A 10,373-nucleotide genomic window follows, 5' to 3' on the forward strand; every position below is an offset into this window, starting at 1 on the left:
TCATGTCATGGATCTTTAAAAGTTATAATATTGGTAAGGTTGATCCGAAGGGATAATATAATAGATCTCTCATATTTAAGGGAGAGAATTACACATGTTGTTGGTAGATAAAATACTATAGGTTGTAAAATGTAACCATGGTACTTTACTAAAAATTGGAGATGACCTTATGATGTAAAAAGTGCTACTAAAACATATCAATAAGTGATAATAAAAATAAGATATAATTTCAACGCAAATATATTTAACCAAATTGGTGGTGACAATAAATCCTTACATTTAATAACTTGTTCCTTAATTTTAAAAATTCAACATGATCTGAAAATGCGAACTTATAGTTGTATATATAATGTGTGTTTCTATCAAACAAATGTTATCTTCCTATTTCTGTATGTATCATTTGTGTTCTTATCAAACAAAGTATTGTCTTCTTCGTGTTGTCTATATCATCTTTGTTCCTATCACACAAATATTGTCTTCCTCTTACTCTATATCAAACAAATGTTGTCTTCCTCTAGCTGTGTAAATCATCTCTATTCCTATCACACGTGAATTCATTTGCAATGTGATGGAAGACATGAATGATCAACACATGCAGATGCGTCCATTACATTTTGAATATCAACTGCACATAAATCATAAATACATGTTATGTATAAATTCATTAAGAAAAATGAAGTTAAAAACTATAAAGAATGAGACTAATAGATTAGAAATTTCAATCAAATATCCCTTCTTGAGAGGCATCTGTCACCAATATATGTAGCTTTGGCTCAAAGTAAGATCCTTTGAATGCAAATTCCAAAAGAAAAATAAATAAATGGATGCATATATCAAAAGGGCAAGAATGGAAGTGAAGATTGTAAAATACTGTATTTCAGAAAATATACTTTGTATTCACTTATACTCATCAAAATCCAAGTTTTTAAAGTTTACGGTATTTGCTTACTCATAACCAGGTCTACGATACACTGGAATGTTTGTCCGCTTAGCACACATCTGAAGTGCAACCAGATTTTAAGTATGTAAAACTAACAGAGAGAGACTAAATCCATTTATGCAGATTGTCTGATACAGATCTTGCTTTTCCAGCCGTGAAGATCAGATTCTTTAAGTATTAGTGCCTTGGGAACTACAATTTCCGATTAAAAAAATTCAACATGCATTAGAAATGTGATAGTAAGACATCACTACTGTCAAGGTATCAAACACATGCACATGAATGTGGTTCTGTGCAAGAAGGAAGAGGAACATGCAAAGATTAAATTGAAAGAAAGCACTAAAATGTAGAACAAGTATGATACAGTTAGACATTTAACGAAGCACGTAGGGTACTTATCTCTTCCTATTAATAATTTGTGGCTACAATCACTTTTCATTTTAATGATTTTTTGGTATGTACAGTCTCAGATTGGATAAAATATGGTATGGGAATATATTTATATATGGTGGACAGTCCTCACCTAATAAGTTGATTTTATAAGATTGAGTCAGACTCAACCCAAATTCAGTGATGGTATTAAATCAGGTTTCCCAACCCAAATTCTAACACGACATCCTTAATGTTATCACAGTTCCTAACAAAATCACATTGTATCCGTTCATGTTAACACAACCAAAGAAACAACTAACAAACACTTCACCACAACAATTCATATAACACAAACTTTAAAATCTTAATGATAACGAGAACCAATACCGAAGATAAAACTATGACTCGCCATATTTAATCAAGGAAATCACGGTGGTCGAAAAGAAAAATATAACTCTGGCAAAAGACCAATCAGATTGCAGCGTAGAAATTTTTGCCGAATGAATAAAGTTCATCTTCAACTGTTAGGATGAAGCTGCATAATTTAAAACAAGATTTAGTAGATATTAGAATATTACCATGAATGAAATTTAGAAAAATTTAGTAGAAGCGGAATCAGATCTATAAAAATAGTGCAAATAAATACCAGTATTTAAATCAAACACATGGTAACCATTTAATATGGTTGAGTTGGTATATTTGAAAAAGGATAAGTAGTAGGTTGTAGAATTTAAAGCAAGGCTTGTCTACCTAGGATTTGGTAATGGGTTTATTCATTTAACTCGGTTATTGTTTATCTTTGTCCCAATAAAAAAAATATAAATACATCTCAATATCCTAAAATAATTTTATATTGAAGATAAAAAATCTTTAAAAATTGGATTTGTTTTATTACATTATATTGGATTTTAAAATTGTTAAGCCTTGAAACAATGAAAAAGTATGCTACGGTTAAACGGACAATGGGATAAGGTAATTTTATTTGTTTTTTTTTAATTTCAACAAAAATAAATAATAAGAGATGCGACTTAAAAATAAATAAAGATCATAGTGAGTGTTAAGTAATTAAAGGAAGTTTTGGGTAGCGGAGAAAATGTAAAGTATTTGGAAGAGGAAGGGAAAGTTTGGAAAAGGGAATGCTACTTGTATTATTGAGTGTTTTTATTTTTTCCTTGAAACAAATTCAAGTAAATCTCATCTATTTATACTAGTGGCATTCATTAATCAACGATTACGATTTTTTCACTCAAACTTAATCTAATGGATATAAATCATTCTCTAGAATTTTCTCTAATATTTTACAAAAATCCTAATTTATCCTTATCTTCTAGAGAACCCAATGGATCTCTCTAGAATAGACTTCTAGAAGTTGGATCTATTATACACAAATTTGAATTTAAAATTCGTAAGGCCCAAACTAAAAAACCCAAAATCAATTTAAATATTCAACACCCCCCAAAACAAACTCGATTTTGATACTCCAAGTAAATATCTTAACTTGACAAAGTCTTCAAGATTAAGAGGCCGCCACATACCCCACCTTACATGTAGAAAGATGTAAGTATAAATTTGCAATTTGAGAGAGGGGGTGAATTAAATTCTCTTTATTTTTCTCGTTTTTAAAAGATGGTTCTTATGTTCATATTTTTCCATAAAATAATTCGATGAACATACGAAGTAAAATGAAGAATTTTAAATAGAGAAAAATAAATAACACAACAATGTATACTAGTTCCCCTTTCCAATCAATGGTTAGTCTAGTCCTCTCACCCCCTGTGAGAAATTTTTCAAAATGTTAGATCTTTGTACAAATCTTAAACCAAGACATATCTTACAATCTTCTAATACAACAAAGAAACACATTATTTCCTTGATTTCACAAGAATCAAACATATGGTGGACTTTAAATTAAGTTAATTCAAAGAATATTTTTTTAAATCATTAACCACTACGATGATTCTCACATAAACTGAAAATCACACAACTTTCTATTTACAACACTTAGAAAGCACGCCACTTTCTATTACAAAACAAGTTACAACACACTTGGTGATTAAATACAAACCTTGAACAAATAAGAATAAGAAATTGTTCTTAAATCAATTCCAATACAGAAAAATTGATCTTCTCTTCGATGCACAATTAAAATATAATAACCTTAAAATACTCAGAAAAGTTTTGCAATGATATGACAATTGATACATAGGTATCGGATATTTACTTGGCACAGACACCTCACCATTTCAGAAGTTAGATTAATTGATTCTTCATAGGACCACAGTTTCCACAATATGTGTGCCAAATGCTCATTTTAGTTGAAAATAATCAACATTCCTTCAAACCTGCAATTACTATATTAGTTTATTAAAATCATCATTTTCTACCGAGCTTACACATAAGAGACTTTGAATATAAACATCAAAAAGAATATTGGCCAAGAATAATGGGAAAGCAATAAATCCAAAATTACATGTTCATGTATAGAATCAAGATATGACTTTGAAAGCTAAGATACAGGATAATGAGTGAAATCCCATTATCATGGTCTTCATAAGCATCATAAAATTTAATTAAATTCTTATGTCCTTTCATATCTAAAAGTGTTCACTTTGTTTTTCAATGTTGGAAATTCAGGAAAATTTATGGAGAATTCCACTACAATCTTGATGAACATGATTCAATCACATCGATCAGATTCCCTCTTATTCTTCACTCTTCAGTCGAGTGAATCAACCGATATTGATTGCAAGATTGCGCTACACAACTTTAATGGAAGAAGAAAGAAAAATTAAATTTGGGAAGAAAATAAAATTTAGGGTTTACGAGAAAAGTAAGAAGAAGATAAAATTTCTGCAGAGTTTCTCTCTGCTCACAAACTGAGAATTTTTTATTCTTTACAACTGCAAGTAGGTGTTATATTAAAATGATAGGGGTTACTTCATGTTTATAGATTGGATTTACTTTCTCCCTAAGAAAATCCCAAATACCTAAATTTTCTAACACTGTAAAGTTGGGCCTAAGTAAAAATCTATGTCGAGGCTAACTCCTCGACGTTTTGACAACTAGATGTTTTGACGGGAACATGCTTCGACATCGTGAATTACATTCTCAAAGCACCACCTAATTCATTGTGTCTAAGATATCTACATTCATCATAGACCTTAATTTCTTGAACACTTCGACCTGCACTCCTTTCGTCATGATATATGCGATCTAATTCTCAGTTCTGCAGTGTTCTAAGTTAATGGGTTCTTCTCCAGATTTATAGCAGACTGTTGTCGATCTTTATGGTTATTGCTCCATGATTCTTTCCTGTAAGCTCTTCAACCAAATTAACCATCCAAGTTGCATGACACACACAAAGAGAAACAACTATGTACTCAGCCTCACACGATAATAGTGTCACTACTCGTTCCTTTCTTGAATTTCAAGCAACTAGTGCACCACCTAGCATAAACACATAGTCAGCTATGGATTTTCTATCCTCAACATCACTACACCAAATTGAGTCGGTGCATCCCACTAGCTTACATTCTTTTTCTTCATCATCAGCAGGATAAAAAATTCCATAGACGAGAGTTCCTTTCAAATACCTTAGTATCCTCTTCTTCGCTGCTAGGTGTGATACCTTTGGTTTCTGCATGAATCTACTCACCATACCTACATTATACGCTAGATCAAGCCTTGTGTGACGAAAGTATCAAAGTGATTCAATGAGTCTTCTGTACTGCGTTGGATCGACACCATGTTTATATGTGTCTTTCGATAGTTGCAATCTAGACTCAGCGGGAGTCGAAGATGGGTTGCAATCTTGCATCTCAAATCTCTTCCGTATTTCTCTTACATATCTTATTTGGTGCATCATCAAGCCTTTACTACTCCTGTAGAATTCAATACCAAGGAAGTATGAGAGATTACCCAAATCAGACATTTCAAACTCCTCACTTAAGTCATGTTTGAAGTCTTCGATCTCCTTCTTTCAACTTCCTGTCATCAACAGATAATCGACATAGAGACATAGTATAAGCAAGTCACTATTTCTTCTTCTTACATATACTACATACTCAGTTGTGCACTTCACAAATTCTTTCTTCTTTAGCGTTAAACTCATACTTTAATGTTAAACACGAACATTGAATAAAGAAGCCGGACAAACAATAATGTACAATAATGTATGCATTGCTTGTTCCTCTGAAATTATTCACTTAAATTATAGGTTATTATCACAAAACTAGTGTAAATAATTTCTTGATTGACAATTTTGTTAAAACATTTCTTTCAGGTATAGCAAGATAGGTAATTTGATTAACTTATAAACCATATGAACAGTAGAAATAATGTTCATTTAAATGTGGATTTGAGTCCAAGAGTTGTATATTATTTAGATTCAGTTAGGTAGAGTATATGATGATGGTTTTGTAAATTAACTAAACTCTTCTTGAAGTTTGAAGTGTCATCTAATATTTGGATTAACTTTTTGTACTTCTTCAAGTTCCTTTGGTTGTAGGGACTGTTAATCGCGTTAGTGAAGTAATAGCTGCTGCATGACAGTAAATGATTGGACAATATTTTTGCAGTTCAGACACCACGACAACAGAAGTCTCAGTGATTGAGACTGTTTTCAAGCAGAGGGATGCCAAGCCTAGTGACAACGTGGATGATATGAGGAAATCTCTCTTTGATAGCAAATAATTGACTTCTTTTTACTTTGTTATGATAGTTTCTCTTTCCAGATATACAATTGTTATCTTTTCAAATATAATCACATAGTTTAATATAAAGAGATGTTGTTTTCACTAATTGTTTAAATCAGAGGAGAAATATGCATATGCTTGCTTTACATTCAGCATAGATTGTAAACTTGAAAAATTAGAACATGTATATTCTTTGAACCTAATGAGATATTGGCTATATCCTTACTACATAAAGGTTCTACTAAAACATCAATTTGTGATACTAAAAATAACATATAATTGCAAAGCAAATATACTTAGCCAAAGCAAATAGAATTGCAAACTTCATCGTATTGTATATGTCATTTGTGTCCCTATCTAAGTAAACATTGTCTTCCTCTTTGTATAAATATAATCTTCCTCTCATCTATATATTCCTCTTGTTGTATAAATAAAATATTCCTCATTTGTGTTCTTATCAACCAAAATATTATGTTTCCTCCTGTTGTAAAACTATAATCTTCCTCTACGTTACAATCCTCTTGTTGTATACAAGTCTCTTGTTGTATTTGATCTAATTTTCTGCTGTTAATAAATATAATTTTTAAGAGAATTGGTTTTGTCATTCAACAAAGTTAATTGGTTTTGTCATTCAACAAATTTCGCTAACGGCTGAGCTATAAGTGTGAATCTTGCACCAGTGCCACAACGGAAGTCCAGGGGAAAGTTGCAGACAAAGCCTGCAGAGCTAACATCAGCATTGTCAACTAACAACTATTGTCAGCAGATTTCAGCTATGCTTTTTTCTTGCTTCTTGCTTTCGGATTGACAATATTGTTGATACTGCAACTACGTACTGCAGATAAGCATCTGAGTTAGAATATAAAATTTTAATATCAACCAGATGATTGAGTGAACAACTATAAAACATGAGAATGACTACAGTAAATAATAGATTAGAAATCTCCACATATATAGCTATTAAAAATACACATCCATACAAATGAACGTTTATAGCTATTAAAAATACACATCCTTAATGTTATCTAAGTTCCTAATAAAATCTCATAAAACACAACTCATATAACAAAAATACATCCTTAATGTTATCATAATTCCTAATAAAATCTCATAAAACACAACTAATGAAAAACCTAACAAACACTTCACCACAACAATTCATATAACAAAAACTTGAAAATCTTAATGATAACAAAAACCATTACCGAAGATAAAACTATGACTCACCATATTTAATCAAGGATATCACGGTCGTTGAAAAGAAAAATAAAACTCTGACAAGAGACCAATCAGATTGCACCATAGAAATTTTCGCCGAATAAATAAACTTCATCTTCAACTGTAAGGATGAAGCTGCATAATTTAGAACAAAATTTAGTGGATATTAGAATATTACCTATGAATTAAATTATGTGAAATTTAGTAGATGTGGAATCAAATCTAAAGAAATAGTGCAAATGCATACCAGTATTTAAATAAAACTCATGGCAACCATTAAATCAGATAAGCAGGAGGCCATGGAATTTAAAGCTACGGTTGTCTACCTAGGGTTGGGTAATGGGTTTATTTATTGAAACCGGTTATTGTTTATATTTGTCCCAATAACAAAAATATAAATACATCTCAATATCCTAAAATAATTTTATATTAAAGATAAAAAAAATTTAAAAATTGGATTTGTTTTATTACGTTATATTTGATTTTAAAATTGTTAAGCCATGAAACAATGAAAAAGTATGTTACGGTTAAACGGACAATGGGATAAGGTAATGTGTTATATTGAGTGTTGAGTAATTTACCAATTGTTGAAAGGAAGTTTTGAGTAGGTTGAGAAAGTGTAAAGTATTTGGAAGAGGATAGAAAACTTTGAAAAAGGGAATGCTACTTGTATTATTGAGTGTTTTTATTTTTTCTTTGAAACAAATTCAAGTAAATCTCCTCTACTTATACTAGTGGCATTCATAAATCAATGATTAGGATTTTTTCACTCAAATTTAATCTAATGGCTATAAATCATTTTCTAAATTTTTTTCTATTATTTTTCTAAAATCCTAATTTATCCTTATCTTCTAGAGAACTCCATGGATCTCTCTAGAATAAGCTTCTAGATGTTGGACCTATTATACACAAATTTGAGTTTAAAATTCCTAAGGCCGAAAACAAACAAACCCAAAATAAATTTAAATATTCAACACCCCCCAAAAAAAACTTGATTTTGATACTCCAACTTAACTTGACAAATTCTTCAAGCTTAAGAGGCTAGGAAAAGATATCAGTTGCTTGGTCATGTTTCTTCACGTACTCCAACTACGCATCATTGTTAGAGACACATTGATAACGTGTGTCAATGTGCTAACTTCAATCATAGACGATGGCGTTATTTGTCAATGATATTGCTGACTTGTTGTCCATAAATATCTTGGTCGGATCCTTTTGCAGCAATCGTTGTTTAACATGTTTCATAACTAGATTGCATGATAAACAGATGTAATGGCCGCCATGTACTCCGCCTCACATGTGGAAAGATGTAAGTATAGATTTGAAATTTAAGAGAGGGGCTAGATTAGATTCTTTGTATTTTTCTCATTTTTAAAAGATGGTTCTTATGTTCTTATTCTTCCGAAAGTAATTCAATGAACATATGTAGTAAAATGCAGAATTTTAAATACAGAAAAAAATTACACAATAATGTATACTAATTCCCCTTTCCAATCAATGGTACGTCTAGTCCCCTTACACTCTGTGAGAAATTTTCCAATATGTTAGATCTTTGTACAAACCTTACACCAAGACATATCCTACAATCTTCTAACACAACAAAGAAGCACATGACTTCCTTGATTTCACAAGAATCAAACCTATGGTGGACTTAAAATCAAGTTAATTCAAAAGACCTTTTTACAAACTGTTGCGGCTGAAAAATGAAAGAGTCGCCATCATCCTTTATTCGTTCCTAAGGAACATGCAAATAATGATAAATCCCAAAAATTAAGGGTGAGAGACTAGATTCAGGAGTCAGTTAAGTGAGAGGAAGGTACTAGACACCCCTCACTTCCATTGTACTAAATGGGATCCTCCGTTAAGCCTAGGATTAGTGTGTCTCTAAAGATGTTTGCTCTATTAGTTACTAATTGTTTAATTATATGTTTATTTACAAAAGAAAATACTATTTAAGAATAAAAGACATTCATTAATTAAATAAAAGGGGACTTAAAAATTCTTTCTAATTATTGTACTCGCTTGAGTCTTACAACTTTATACCTACGTAACCTCACTGTTAATGAAGTATCAAAGTTCTGTAATTCTGGTAGAAAATGTTGGTTTATTTTCTTATTTTTATCCTTTAAAAAGTTCTCACAAATTAGGGGTGGAGAAGTAATTGATTTTTGAAAAAATATCTGAACGCACTAGGGCAGGGGATTTATGATTTGAGGTGTGTTAGGTTAATTTTATCTCATTCATTAAGATTGACTCTCCTTGTAAGGGAGAGTCAGAGGTTGACTCTTCTTTGGACGTTAGATCAGTTGACTAGGAAGTCAACTTGATCATATGAGGGGTGTTGGATTGGCTTACTATCCTGGGTATGCATAATGGAATGATAAAATTTATAGTCAAAGTAGAGACCACGGTATGCATCGGTACATGAGATCGTCTGTTGATTGAAACAATCAATTGATTTGGGCTCCTTCAATGCGCCACTTGGTGCACATCCGAGGAAACACATAGGGAGTATATAATCGAGCTCCCTTCAGATATCTCTCATTTCTCTCTTATCTTTATTTCTCTACCTCATTTCTCTTTCAAATTGTTTCTCTAATTCTCTTTGTCGTTCTTCGATCACCATTCCCGGCCATCATACTCCCTCATTCCACCGCCCCTAAGCCATTGTCCCTAACCAGATTTTGGTTGAGCCTCAACCGGAATCTTCATACCTTCATCCAAAGTTAACCCAGAAACTTGGGTTCCTCAAGAAGCCTAAGAACATTTTACCTAGAAACCCCTACACCTAAGAACCCTAACACTCAATAACATGAACTCTAATTTGGCTTCATCAAGAACCCTAAGAACCCTATCATGCGAGGAACCCTAACCCCCTTCCTTGATGAATCCTAACCCTAACAACATGAACCTTAACCCTAAATTTCCAAAAACACCAAACTTACCCAAATCAAACCTTAATCCTTGGTCGATCTAAAGACCTACCTTTCCCAAACCCCAATCAAACCCTTAATCCTTCCAAATCAACCTTGAAATTTTCTAACCTTAATCCCTTTCAGTTACTCCAAAATCAACATTAACAGTCATAACAATCCAGAACACCAATTGGCAATAAAATAGTGATGCAATTAGATTTTATGGAAGTTCAG

At 31.9% G+C, this 10,373-nt stretch overlaps 2 long non-coding RNA genes across 2 annotated transcripts; both read right to left on the reverse strand.

Moving 5' to 3' along the window:
- Window positions 1-319: 319 nt before the first annotated feature.
- On the reverse strand, window positions 320-2,470 carry LOC127106380 (uncharacterized). Its single transcript, XR_007795361.1, has 4 exons — window positions 1,959-2,470; window positions 1,700-1,847; window positions 950-1,132; window positions 320-625 (listed from the first exon to the last, which is right to left on the reverse strand). It is a non-coding gene; the product is annotated as an uncharacterized LOC127106380 (long non-coding RNA).
- A 3,891-nt stretch (window positions 2,471-6,361) lies between these two features.
- Window positions 6,362-7,908, reverse strand: LOC127106381 (uncharacterized). The gene is made up of 3 exons (XR_007795362.1): window positions 7,806-7,908; window positions 7,234-7,359; window positions 6,362-6,841 (listed from the first exon to the last, which is right to left on the reverse strand). It is a non-coding gene; the product is annotated as an uncharacterized LOC127106381 (long non-coding RNA).
- Between the last annotated feature and the right edge of the window lie 2,465 nt (window positions 7,909-10,373).

Source organism: Lathyrus oleraceus, chromosome 7, assembly GCF_024323335.1.
Source record: "Lathyrus oleraceus cultivar Zhongwan6 chromosome 7, CAAS_Psat_ZW6_1.0, whole genome shotgun sequence".
In the NCBI taxonomy this organism is placed as follows: Eukaryota; Viridiplantae; Streptophyta; class Magnoliopsida; order Fabales; family Fabaceae; genus Lathyrus; species Lathyrus oleraceus.